Here is a 13,258-nt window from a genome sequence, read left to right on the forward strand (position 1 = left end):
CAGGTAGCGGTATTAATGAAATCAATACTGACACCGGATAACGATCGGTCGTAGCTGGCGGGCCCTGGCTGAAATAATTCGTCTCCATTCTTTCGCGCCGCTCTCGCGCGGCCAATAAACTGGCAATTAGCGGAAATTCGTTTCAGCATCGTTCGACCGACGTGGGAAGGGAAAAAAATCGGCCTCGTGCGGCCTCGTGTATATCTCGCGTTGCCAGGAAGAAGAAAAAAAAAAAAAAAAAGAAAAGAGAGGAGAAAGTTCAGATTGACGATCTAATTTAGATTCTTCTTCCGAGTATTTAGTGTCTTTATAATTTTGATAGACCATTATCGATTACAGAATAACAAAATTTTATTAACGAGACAACAGGATCAAGTTATTTAGAAAGAATAAAGAATAAGACGATGTCTGACTGACTCTCTTCCACAAAAATATTTCAGCCTCACATTTGCAAGAAGAATCTCGAGAATATTGATAAAAATACCGAGAATGCGGGATAATAGTTTCGGTTACAACGTCTGCCAATTAAACTTGTACCGGGAAAACAAAGGTATTCGTAGGATAATGGTCGCGAGTGGAGGCGGGCTGATTAAGGCTATATTAGCAGTTGCAATTAAGCTCGTAGACGGTGGGCAGAGACGCGATGATTTTATTCTCAGCCCCCGCGTTGTTTTATTAAGCCAGTGGCCCGCGTGAAACGTGGGACGGGAGACGAAACCGGCCGCGAAATATACACGCGTGCACCCGCAATTTTAGACATCTGGCAGTGGTAATAACTTAAGCGGCATGGCTTATGATAACTGAATTATGTAGCTACAAAAGTTCGCGTACGATGCACGTGGAGTATCTCTGGTATAATTCAGGGATTGCGTATCGCAATTCGTTTCTCGGAGACGATGACTAGCCGTAACGCATGGTTTTGCCTTGGTTTTGATACTCTGCCAATCCTTTTTCTTTTACGTATGCGCATATGTTTCATTTCAAAAAAAAAAAAAAAAAAAAGAAGACATCTATAACGCAAACGAAAAATTGCACTATGCTGCTATGGAAAAAGTAAGTAAATATACAAAAGGAAACGCGTAATAGAGAAACGTTAGTTAACAAAAGGTTTAACAAATTCTGAAGTTGAAGAAGATTGAATGGAATCGATGGAAATTAAATCTTAGGTCTATAAATTCTTCTTCAAGTTTATATATATATATATACCATAAAAAATCCTGAGACGATTCCACGCAAGCCAGCCATCCTTCCAGTTGTATATTTCTGTTTGACCGACGAACTTTTTAATTTCACGGATATAGAGCGGGGCAACAAACGTCGGGTAAAGGTAAATTCAAGGTAAACATCAGATCGGCAACGATTAGCTCCGTTATTTGCCGATTCGCAGGCGTATACGTTTTCGGTGGGGGAGGGGAGGGTGGCACAAAGTGGCTTCTAAGCCGTTGCCAAGAGTTCCTTTGACGTTTCTTGTTACTACCAGACCCCGTCAAACAAGGCGTTCGGCTAAACCACCCACGACCGCCTCCCCAGACTGTCGTCTCGAGTCTAGACACGTTAGGTAAAACCGAGAAGATCTACCTACACACCTCCCCTCGCCCTCTCCTCCCTACCCCACATACGCGTGTATGTATACAACTTGTTCCCAGCGTTACTAATGTATCCGTTGAGTACACTGTTAATATTTAAGCGCGAGCCCGGATTCCGGTGTAGCTCTGGCTCCGGAGTCGCACAGCCTCCTTCGACTTGGGGAAACCCTTGAAGTTCTCGTATCCATCCTACGTTTGTGCGCGCGCGCGTGTATTTGCGTGCATATTTATGTAAGCGCGCGTGTATGTTGATCGACGCCATCTCGTAGCGGCAGCTGCTTCCTCACCGGAACGCAAACTGCATCCGGTAATTTCGGAAATTTCGATACGACATTTGCGATTAATTAATCACATCGCGCGCTCGCCAGGCGGAGAAGCCGCGAGCAGAGGCCGCCTGATTGCGTCAACGCCGCAGAAACGACATCGCCATCACCTTGCGCCTCCTTCTGTCGCGGATGTGTTAATAATAATCGGTGGAAGGTAATCGGGAGAATTTAAGCTCGTCGTCTATTTAATCAGACAACGCCTGATTGGCAGCAGATTGGTATCGGTATATTCATAATTGTTGTTCGTTTAACAGAATGGAGAAAGATAGATTTTCTTTCTTTCGTTTTCACGAAACATTCATGTAATTTTCATTTATATAAAAAATGGATATTTTAACCAAGTCAATTTATTTCTTTCGATCCATCCTCTTCGTCGTATTGACGTAGTTATCTAGATAATCTTTAATATAGATTTGTTTTCTCAGCGAGCAGAGATTATCTTCGCTATGTTAATTTATCAATCTTGGTGCAATATTTCAGCGTAATTTGATCGTCGCACGAGTAGCGAAAAATATAAAGATAATAACGGGGGCACGTTAATATCGGTGTTGTAGTTTATTCGGTCGTGTTTTCCCGTCCAAGGAAGAGGAAGAAGGGTTTGCGGGCGACAAATGTGTCGGTTTACTTTATATCGGTTGTAAGTTGCATCGGTTGTTTCGAGGGTGGTTTCTATGGGAGGATAGTTGTAAGGACGAGTTCTTCGATGGGGATGAAGAGGTTCGACTAGAGGTCTCTGGTTTTGGAGGCGACGATGGAGTTTTGATGCTGTTTGGGGGATACTTGATTCGATTAACGTTCGTTGAGTTTGGGCTGCTTGTGGTAGAGACTTTGGAAATGGGGGTGCTGGTTAAATATCTGAATTGTAGTTGTAGTTGGCTAAGTTGGGTATGAGAAGATAATTGGCGAGCCTTATATTTTGAGAGCTATTACTGGAAATTATTCGTGACAAATGTTTGGAGAGATAATGTTTCAAATGAAATTCAATTATTTTATTATTATTCGCCGCTTGGGATAAACGAGGAAAATTAATGAATATGGTCTGAGCTCATGAAACGGTATATTGTGAGACGAACGACGAAGCTAGTTAAAAATATTTTCATTCAATTAATTATTTCGAAATAGAAAAATTGCGAAAGAATTTTAATTTTTTACGGTTTTTACAAATAATTGCTGAAACGAATAAATAAATAAAAATGCGGAAAAAACTATTTTATGTACACGACGTTTTAAATTTCTCTTAAAAAAGGAAAAAAAATACACATGCACAAATTGAATAAATTTAAAAATTTACGATTTGCATCGATGCAAATCTAGATTTTAGATTGGTAGAACTTGATTGGGAATTCGATGTGACAATAAAACAATAGCAATAGGGATAGTAATATCAAAATGTAAGTTCCATCGGGATTATTGAATGGTCTGCACAGGCCGGATTTGCACCATAAGCGACTCTGCCTGTAAGCCATACGGCGCCAATTTCCCGAATCCATATTTGATATTATATATAGAAGGGAATGTTTCGTCGAAGTCAATCTGTATCAGCTCGTGAAATTTCTATGTTGCATTTGCATTTATAAAGAGTATCCTATTTCGTCTCACAATCAATTCGCAATGTATCTCAAAATGTTTCCTTTCGTTCTTCTCGATTTGCAATTATTATATTCTGGAATTTTAATGTACGCAAATAATTCAATAATTCGATCCTCCTTTTATTTCTTCGTGTCATATATCGCATAATTTATTAATTTAATAATCACGTATTGTTAACGTACGTAATAATTTTAATCCAGGAAAACTAATCTCGCTTCTTAAATATCGATATCGTTCCTATTCAAGATTACGTGTATTCTCTCGTTCGAGCAGCTTCGCAACCTCATAGTTTCTGGATAAAAGCTTAATTCAGTAGTTCTCACGACCCAGCGCGGCAATTTTAATAACCGTTGGCGAGGAATATCGCGAGAGATTGGCGATAAATAGGCAAAAGTTTCGCAGAGGTGAATATCAAAGATGAGGAAAAGGGAGAAAAAAAGGAAAAAATCGGGTCAAATGGATCATTGTTCCCGGAAATATTCATAAACAAAATTTTGGATATATCCGTAACAGTTTGTAGATCGTTACAACACGCGTTCGAAACTTCGTAGAACATTTCATATTTCGTTTAAAATGTAGTTTTAACCTGTCCACGAACTTCGCACGTATAAAAAAGCGTGAAAAGATGCGGCTCAATCTTGCAGATTGCGAGATATTTTGTTTTTCAAACTGCGACCGACCTGGAAACACTGTATAGCGAGGCGTAAACGCGAATCTGCATCTCCACGCGTGTGGTAAAAAAAAAAAAAATGTAAATCAAAAGCGTCTACAATCAATCCACAATGCTGCAACATTAAGCCAGCCAGGGATTCGCGATGAATTTTCCTTTTCGTTCGGGAAGGAGCGTCGAAAATTCGCGAGGAAGAAAGATTTTCCGCCATCCGTTTGGATTTAATTATGCGCGGTGCTTTTATCTGATCGTCGAAAATTTTTATGCAAAGTGCCGAGATACTGTTTTAAATCTTTCATTTCTAACCGGTTCTGGCGGGATTAAACGTTACACACAGTATACTATACACCAAGCATTTTCTTTCGCGGTATAGAACAATTTCGAATAGTAACGAGTAACGAGAAACGAATTACTCGAATATTTCGATAATCGCGCGCGAGCATCGAAAATTTTGGGATCGACAAACAGTCCATTAGGAACGAGTGCGTATATAATTATGCCGAAAATTCGAAACAAGCATCACGAATAATTATGTGGCAACGAGTTTCGAATGATCATTCGCCAACCACAGGGAATAATTCCGGTTCCCATTTCACATCCGCAAAGAGGAATGAGTTCTGACCCCGGTCTACTTTCGGTCATTCTTTAACGGCAAGTATCCCAGCAATGAAATTTTCCCGCACTTTTGAAACGACGCCGTTCCTTTCTTTCATCGTGGATACCTGAATTCGTTTCCACTGGTTTCGCAATCTCCTTTTTTTTTTTTTTTTTTTTTTCCTTAAAGTAAAAACTCGATTACGGTGTTTCCAGGTGAACGTGGAAATCGTACTCTGGAATTACCATTGCATCCAGACATAATGGAGGAATTGTCTTCTTTTTTTTTTCCAATTTTTATCTTGTCTTCGTTCTTTTCTTTTCTTTTTTTTTTTCTTCACTAAGAATATGGAATGGAAAATTGGTTGAAAAAAATATCTCGGCAATGGAGATACGAGTATGTATTACATTTTCTTTTTTTTATAATTATGATTATTATATAAACTTAGAATTATTAGAAATTTTTATCGTAACCTCACAGAACGCGTATGTGTATATATAAAATTCGATACTTGTATCTCTCAAATTTCTCGAGGATTAAACTTTTCCTCATTAAATCAGTATCAATGTATTCTGTTCTGGGAACGTTACATAAATCTCAGCTATGAATAGAAAGGAAATTGCAAAGGAAGATTAAAAACTGCACACGAGAGTGTGTTAGACCGATTTCTCGAGACGCTTTCTTCGAATCGAACGTTCACTAGTTCGAAATACGCGGCGTTCTTAAAATTCCTGGGGTCCAATCATGCTTCAGAGTTTTGTAATTGAATTCTGCCGGCTTCTTCGAGTTCCGTGGAATTCCTCGATCGCGATCTCTCGCCAGCCTAATCGTTTTACCTGATAATCCAAACCTGATCCAGATCTTCGAAATTTCATCGTTCTTATTAACGAGTGCGTCTGCGAGAAACGCCTTGTATAAAATATATATATATATATGTATATACACGTCTAACGATGAATGACGTGAAATGCCTGGCGAATGCCTGCGTCAATTATCGTGGCATGCATTTTTCAACGACCAAGCCTTCTTCCTCTCTTCTTTCTCTTTGACCGACTCGCTTTTTAACTCATCGAGGAAATTGCTCGACTAACGTATTTTATGTCATTCGCTAACTTGCTCGAAGAATCTGCGAGAAATGTTCTTTTGAGATGAATTCTTCGTTAAAATTCAACTTAAGAGATATCAGAAGAGACGTGATATTAAAGATGTCGTGTAAGAAGACATAGGAATTATATCGGTACCAAGTTCTTGCGGATCGTTTAGAAGTAATGAACTTCACTTTTCGAAAAATTCCTACTCGATCGTACTTGAAAAATTTCTTCGTGAAAAAAAAGAGAGAAAGAAAGAACATTGATTGGAAAAGAAAAATTAAATTTTTCATGCGAGCTTTTTATTTTGAATCATTTGTGAAATTAAACGTTTCCTGATTGGATACCGTAATGAATTGTTAATACGCGAATTATTTATAAAAATAAGCAAAATGGAAATTGATCATTCTCGAAAACTAATTGAAACAAATTTATCCTCACACAGGAATTATTATTCTCACAATCGGGAATTTTCAAGTTCTATTCATTTGAAAAGGAAACACGAAATTGATCAAATTTTTATTCTTTTATATTTTATATATTGTTAGCGTTCAATTTTTGAACGGTACGATTTATTTCGACAAAATTGATCGGTTAAGTTTAATAGCATAATGTCAAAACAAGCGATCAATGATCCATGCATCGTGATGCATCGTCATTATTTAATGAACGCTAAACGTATGACATACATATTGAATTGATATCAATACATATTTAACCACGATTTACATAATACAAAAATAGCGGCAAACTAATTCTATTAACTTTTCGTTATACATTCCGCTTATACGTCAATATATAACGTGCAAAACATTCATGCAGCTATCGATGCTGCGCTGTTTAAATGGACGTGTTTCTATTAAAATATATGTAATAATATGAATATGTCGATGCTGATGTCGTTCACGTGTCGTGCTATTAAATGGTGTGTGACGACCTTTAATCAAAGAGCCAGGTAGCTCGGATAAATCGAGAGCGAGCGGGTTATACCTGGGATAATTTATTAAAAATTCTTTTTCATAGAAAATAAGTTACGTCATACGTATAATAGGACATACGTCCTGCTTCTTTCAATCTCATATCTTTTTTACCAATTTTTCATTCCACGTAAGAGCGAGCGTAATAAGAAAATTCCTTTCTCTCGTTCAATTAATTCTACTAATTATATATTATAATTATAAATTTCATTTCTGCTTTTTCATATAATACAGAAATATAAAAATATTCTAATTATATATCTTTTACATAAATAAGCTTCCTATTCTTATTTTCTCGCTACGTATGCATCGAAATTCCAATTAAGATTCCAAATTAATCAGAGATTAAATTATATATCTATAATTGTATAAAAATACCAAAGTAAATACTTTGAAAACAAATCAAAGATGTTAAAGGTTTTAATTCTCCCTATAACTTTCTCAACGTATAACTATCCTCGAAACAAGTTTAACAACTCGTGTTGCGCGTTCTCGATCGTTTCGTTAAACGAAATCCAATAAAGATTTTTGCACCATCGTTCTCGATTGTTTCTCTGTTAAGGATCGATTTTACTGGAACGGTCAAAGAAATTGGGGGAGTCGAACGTCCATTTTATCGGCGTGAATCGAAAGGGATGAATTAATTAGGAAATTCAGCGTTTCATAACTTACGATCGGACAGGGCTCGAACGGTGAAAGGGTCTTCAAGCTCCTGCTCGAGTGCCTATTGAACTACCGCCGCCACGGCCACCACTCCTCAAACACTTCAACTCTAAGGGGTAATATCTCGTAATTGGACTATCATAATGGCGTACTCGATGGGTCTCTCCCTCCTCCCTGCGCGAGGAAACGTTTCGAAATTAAAACACTTTCAATTGGGTCGCATCGCGCCTTCTCGAGAGATTTTCACGGATTTTCGATATTTCCTTTGTGGACTTCGAATTGGAATTTTTTCTTCTCGTTTCTCGTTTTACGATCAATTGAAAAATTGTATAGTTCGTGCGAACTATTTTTCGAGATCTATTTTAAAGAACTAAAATTTTCTTGAAGATTTTGCGATTTATGGATTCCCGATTAGGATAAAAAAATTGCGATAATTTGTAAAAGATATTTTAAAAGTATTCGTTCTATCTTTCATTCATAGTCAAAACTGCTTTTTTTTTTTTTTTTTTAATTTCGAAACAATTAAAAACGTACTATTTGGAAATATCGTTCCCGATATTCGATCGTCCCGATTCATCGAACTTGATATTCCGCCGATTTTTGACCGCAGATACGAAAGAACGTCTCGTTAACGCTTTCTCTCAGTTAATGACACTAATTAATTTCGGCTGGGCCGTTGCGATCCGATTTCGATCGGAGGTAGAGGTATAAGAATTACACGATGGGTTCTGCGTGTCTTTCGCGAATAACAATGTATCGTTACGATTAATTACCTGGATTCAGTTCATTAGGACGTTCGTGTATGTTTCGAATATGCTTTAATTAATGCAATTTACTTACCAGAATCGCGAAGAGCCAGACGAAGAGGTGGAGGATATCAAGAGAGACCGATGATGATGGCCGCTACAAAAGGACTTTCATCCAATTACGATTTAATTGCATCGTTCATCGGGGAATTCTTTCGTTCCATCTGAAACAAACGTGGAAAATATACATTTCATATATCGACTTTTTCTTTTGTGAATGGACAAACTTTGACGTATCCGTATAATTCTTTTTAATCACGGCTCTAATTAATTAAGTATCAGAATTTTCTTTTATTTTTTTAACGATAAAAATGGTCTGTTTTTAAGTTCTAGTTTCAAACCAATCGTTATTAAATAACTCCAACGAAAATAGATACCAATCTTTATAAATTGATTTCATCTTCATCCGCGGTTATATATTAGAACATAAATTTTCAAAAGTATTTTCAACATCATCAAAGATATCTTTACAATACTTTTAAGCTTCATCAAACTTCAAAATCCTACTTTCAAAATTATCTTCAACGTTCATCGTTCTTACCATTGACCCTTTTTCTCGACTCCACTTCACTTTTTCCTCCCTTCTTTCACAATCCCATCTTCCAATTTCCAACGAAAGAAACCAATCTTTTGTGAATTCATTCTATCTACAATTCCATTAGAACAGAATCACGGTCATTGAACCTCCGTAACACTTTCGAAATCATATCAAACCGCGAAACTCTACTTTCGAAGTCACCCTTATCTGTCTGACCCCTGAATTCTCTTCTAACTTTCAACGAAAGGAGACGTCAATTTTCATAAATTCATTTTCATATTATCTAAATTTCCACTGGAGCATTAATCAACATAATGGAATCTTTCTAATATCTCCAAATTTCATCAAACTTCAAAATCTTGGTTTATCTTTAATAACTTCGTCATTCTATCATTCACCATTCCATCTTTCTTCTTCGATCAAATATTATACATTTCCTTATAAAATCTCAAAATTTCACTTTCAAAATTACTTCAAAAGCCCAAACGCTTTCACAATTTACTCTTTTCATCTCTCCTCCAATTTCCACAGAAAAGCTGACTTCTTCATCTTCATAAATTCAACTCATGCTATCTACACTTCTCCTAGAACACAATATCTTTCTAATACTTTCAAATTTCATCAAACTTCAAAATCCCAATCATTCATCCTTTCTATCATTCTTCTCCAAATTTCTCCAACACGTTCCCTTATCAAATTTCAACATTATTTTCAAATTCATCCAATTTCCACAAAAAAGGAGACCACCAATCTTCATAAATTTATCTCATTAATCCTTTCTAATACTTTGAAACTTTCGTCAAATTTCACAATGCTCGTCATCCAATCACTATACACTTCCCCCAATCGAATGTTACCATCCGTTCAAAATTATCTTCAACATTCACCTCACCCTCACCCCTTTTCTTTTCCCGATTTCCACCGAAAGAAGACACCAATCTTCGCGATCCACTTTTCTTTTCCACGAGCGAAAACTATGCTCTCCCCATGGGGGGGAGCAGCTGCCCGGAAACATCTATCCTCTGATTGGTGCACGTTACACCTGTGCCACAGCGTACATGTGCACACGTAATATTTAACGTGCGCGCGTGCTCCCATGTCTACGACAATGGGGCTTGGCAAACAGCTTTTCACGCTGGTTTCCTCTCGCTCGGCCACATTAAGCGCACCCGTGTAAATTTCGTGTACACCTGATTGTTCGCGTGTTAATGCGGCCTCCTATATATATATATATATCTTATATATATATGTACACATCTTATATATATGTACACGTGTAACGCGGGAATCGAGCGGAACGTATGTACCAGACCCGTGAAACATCCATGACAATCGCAGTCCGCTTAAGAGCGACTGTCGACACGCACGCGCCAATGCTGTTTCCGGTTATTGGGGAGGATTATATCAGAAGACGTAACGAGTAAAGGGGAGAATAGGCGGAGGGGAGAACGTGACTCTAGAAGCGACAGAATTCGAGCGTTCTTCTTGAAATTTTTTCTTTAGATGTTAGAGTGGACGACATGACGAAAATGATACGATCGTCAGATTAAAGTTAGGAAGAAAAACTGTTGTGAACTTTTATGCGAATTTAAAAGTGGAATTGAAAGATATATTTCAATCTTTATATTAGTTAGTTCTATTCAAGAATAGATATTTTAAAGTAAATTATATATATATTTTTTGTTATATTTTTAAATAACAATTGTTATGAGAGATACTTATCGAGAATTGATATACGTATGTATCATCTTTTATGTTTCTTTGCGTATCACACGCATTCATATTTGAATTTCGTATGAATGGATAAATTTAGCGTAATCACGAACATTCGAAATTTTTTAGTTTTTTTTTTAAAAAGAAATCCTTGAATCTTTTTTTAAATTTAATGCTAATTAAGGAGCGAGCAATTAGAAATTGGGAAATTGAGTTTCTTAACGAAACGATTTTGCGAAAATAATTTTAGAAGCAGGGTTAATAGTACGTGAAATATAGGGTGTAAGGGTTGTTTCTGCGAAACTTTGATTTACTAAAGGTTCATTGTTTCGTTTCGGGAAATTCTTGTAATTCAGCGTGTAGCAAAGCAGTAATTTCCCGATTTTCACCTCGGTGACAAATTTTCTGCCCCAGTTTGGCTCGTTTCAGCGTGAACACCGGCTAATTTCTTCTTAAGCCGCTTGACTCCACTTTCAGATTTCTCTTTCCGCGAAGAGTTTCCACGGAGTTCCCGAGTGTTCTTTGGATTTCTGGGAACAAGTTTCCAAAGAAGTCGACGGCAATTATAATGTCGCAAATATAATTTCCACGCTTACGATACAATCCCGGTTGATATTTACTTCGAGCTTCTCCTCGTTGAAACGCAAGTTTTCAACGAGGAGGGAACTTTTCCTCCAATTCGATTGATTTTCCTCTATAGGGACCGAGTTTTATCGTGTAATGACGAAGTAGATTTCGGAAACCATCTCTTGTTACCCGAACATTCTACTTTTCCACGAATACTTGGCGAGGTACGATCAATTTGCATAACGTAGAGACTATACAACATTCCATTGTATTTGATGAAGAAAAACTTTCTCAGAATTTTGTAATAAACAACATTTTCGACCAAAGAATACCAGCAGGATCCTTTGACCTACCAAGGATTCTTTGAAAAATTCGCTTCGTTCCTCCCGAAAGGGACACTCGTGCACGACCTATTCCTTTTCATTTCGAAACATTGTTTTATTCGATTCGTATAAATTCGTCCTTTGTCCATATCCTCTCTTCTCCAATGATAAAGAAATTGCATCGATTCAATGGCGTATCAAAATTTCGTCTTAATCACAAGGCAACGTTACCTCGACAGAATACGGAATAGAAGAGCGGAGAGAGAGATAAGGAGGTCCATGATCATGCAAATAAGGAACGAAAATGTAGTTTATGTAGCTACGTAGCCACCGGGACCCAGTTTCGTGTTTCCGGGGAAAACGGTAATGGATAAGGAAGAAGAGGACGGCGAAAGCGGCGAAAGAAGAAGGCTGATGGGGCGAGAACACGTATATAGCTTCCGGTATATTTCCTATTTGGAACAAAGGAGAGGAATACAATTTTTCCACCTCCCTCTGTTTTCGAAAATGTAATAATCCTCGATCGAGCTTTTTTTCTTTCATTCCATCATTTATCGAAATTTTATTTTCAATATTTTATCGTTGCTCTGCGTATTATCTCTACTTCTCAACTCAATATTACATCTTCCTTTTTCTTTACCGTTATGAAAATGCTTTTTTTTTTTTTTTTTTTATGGAAATCTAATAATAGTCAGTCGTTCATTCACTTCTCTCAAATTATTATTCAATCAATAACGAATTCTTTCGATTAACAAACGAATAAAACGAGTTTGGAAATCCATTTCTTCTTTTTACGTTACGGAAATGCTTTTTTATGGAAATCTATAACAGTCAGTCGTTCATACTCTCAAATTATTTAATCGATAAATGAATTCTTTCGATTAACAGAAACGAGTTAAAACGAGTTTGGAAATCCATTGTCGCGTCGCGAAACTACCATCGTTCGATACCTTCTTCCGGTTTTGTAATCGCGATTCAGAAAGATCTATCTATACGTACATATAGATCTTTTACACAATCGGCCTCGATAATCGTCCTGGCAATTATACACTTTAGAAATATCTCTCTTCCAATAGGATACGGACAGACGTAGCGTAGACCTATACGCGAGCGTAGGAGGATAACCGTCCCCCTTCCCTCCCTTTCTCTCTTTCTCTCTCTCTCTCTCCCCATTGTAACCGTGGCATGGAAATTATACGATATAATGAAATTCATCGATCGAAAGGCAATTTGGCGCACTCGAAGTCGCGGTATTATTTATCGGGACACGGTATCGCTAATTGCGGTGATATTTTAAACAGAAACGTGAAGCACGACGAGGATTACGAGGCGGTGGTGGACGTGGAGGTTTATCGTGGAAAACGGGATTTGGTCTTTTTACCCGTGGCGCCGTATTGTGCCGTATTTAATTATTTATAGGCGGGCCACTCGAGCCTCTATTATAATTGGGCAGCGAACCAACCACTCGAGCCGTCTTGACGGTATTCAGAAACCATTGTTACAATTCCACGTCTAAAGGAATAATAGCGGATATATAAGTAGACGTGGTACTTGAACATCTTCCTCGTATCAGACATTTAACGGAAACGATCTCTCGTTGTTGTCATTTTTAGGGGGAGGGAGGGAGGGTGGAGGGGGAGCTATTACTCCGCGCTCGCTATAATGCACGTGATTTTTTGTTTTAATTCTTTTTTTCCAATTTCGTAATTGAATCGTGATTTTTAATAATGTCGTGAAAATTTTTTTTCTTCGTATTTCCGGCCTTTGTCGTTCGCGAGTAAAAGTATTGGATTAATGCGTTAACACGATACGAGGC

The 13,258-nt window shown here is 37.5% G+C and overlaps 1 protein-coding gene across 6 annotated transcripts in view; it reads right to left on the reverse strand.

The window, feature by feature from the left end:
• Positions 1–13,258, reverse strand: part of LOC100869899 (zinc finger C4H2 domain-containing protein) — a 244,152-nt gene that overhangs the window by 59,719 nt on the left and 171,175 nt on the right. For 5 of the 6 annotated variants that reach the window (XM_086910618.1, XM_086910614.1, XM_086910617.1 and 2 more), the window contains one exon: positions 8,336–8,465. The gene's annotated coding sequence lies outside the window, so the exon portion shown is untranslated. Of the gene's footprint in view, positions 1–7,504; positions 7,670–8,335; positions 8,466–13,258 lie in introns of all 6 variants that reach the window. The other variant, XM_086910612.1, reaches the window with a different exon arrangement.

This window comes from Apis florea, unplaced genomic scaffold (assembly GCF_048593485.1).
Source record: "Apis florea isolate Af1SG1 unplaced genomic scaffold, ASM4859348v1 contig_3193_pilon, whole genome shotgun sequence".
NCBI classification, from domain to species: domain Eukaryota; kingdom Metazoa; phylum Arthropoda; class Insecta; order Hymenoptera; family Apidae; genus Apis; species Apis florea.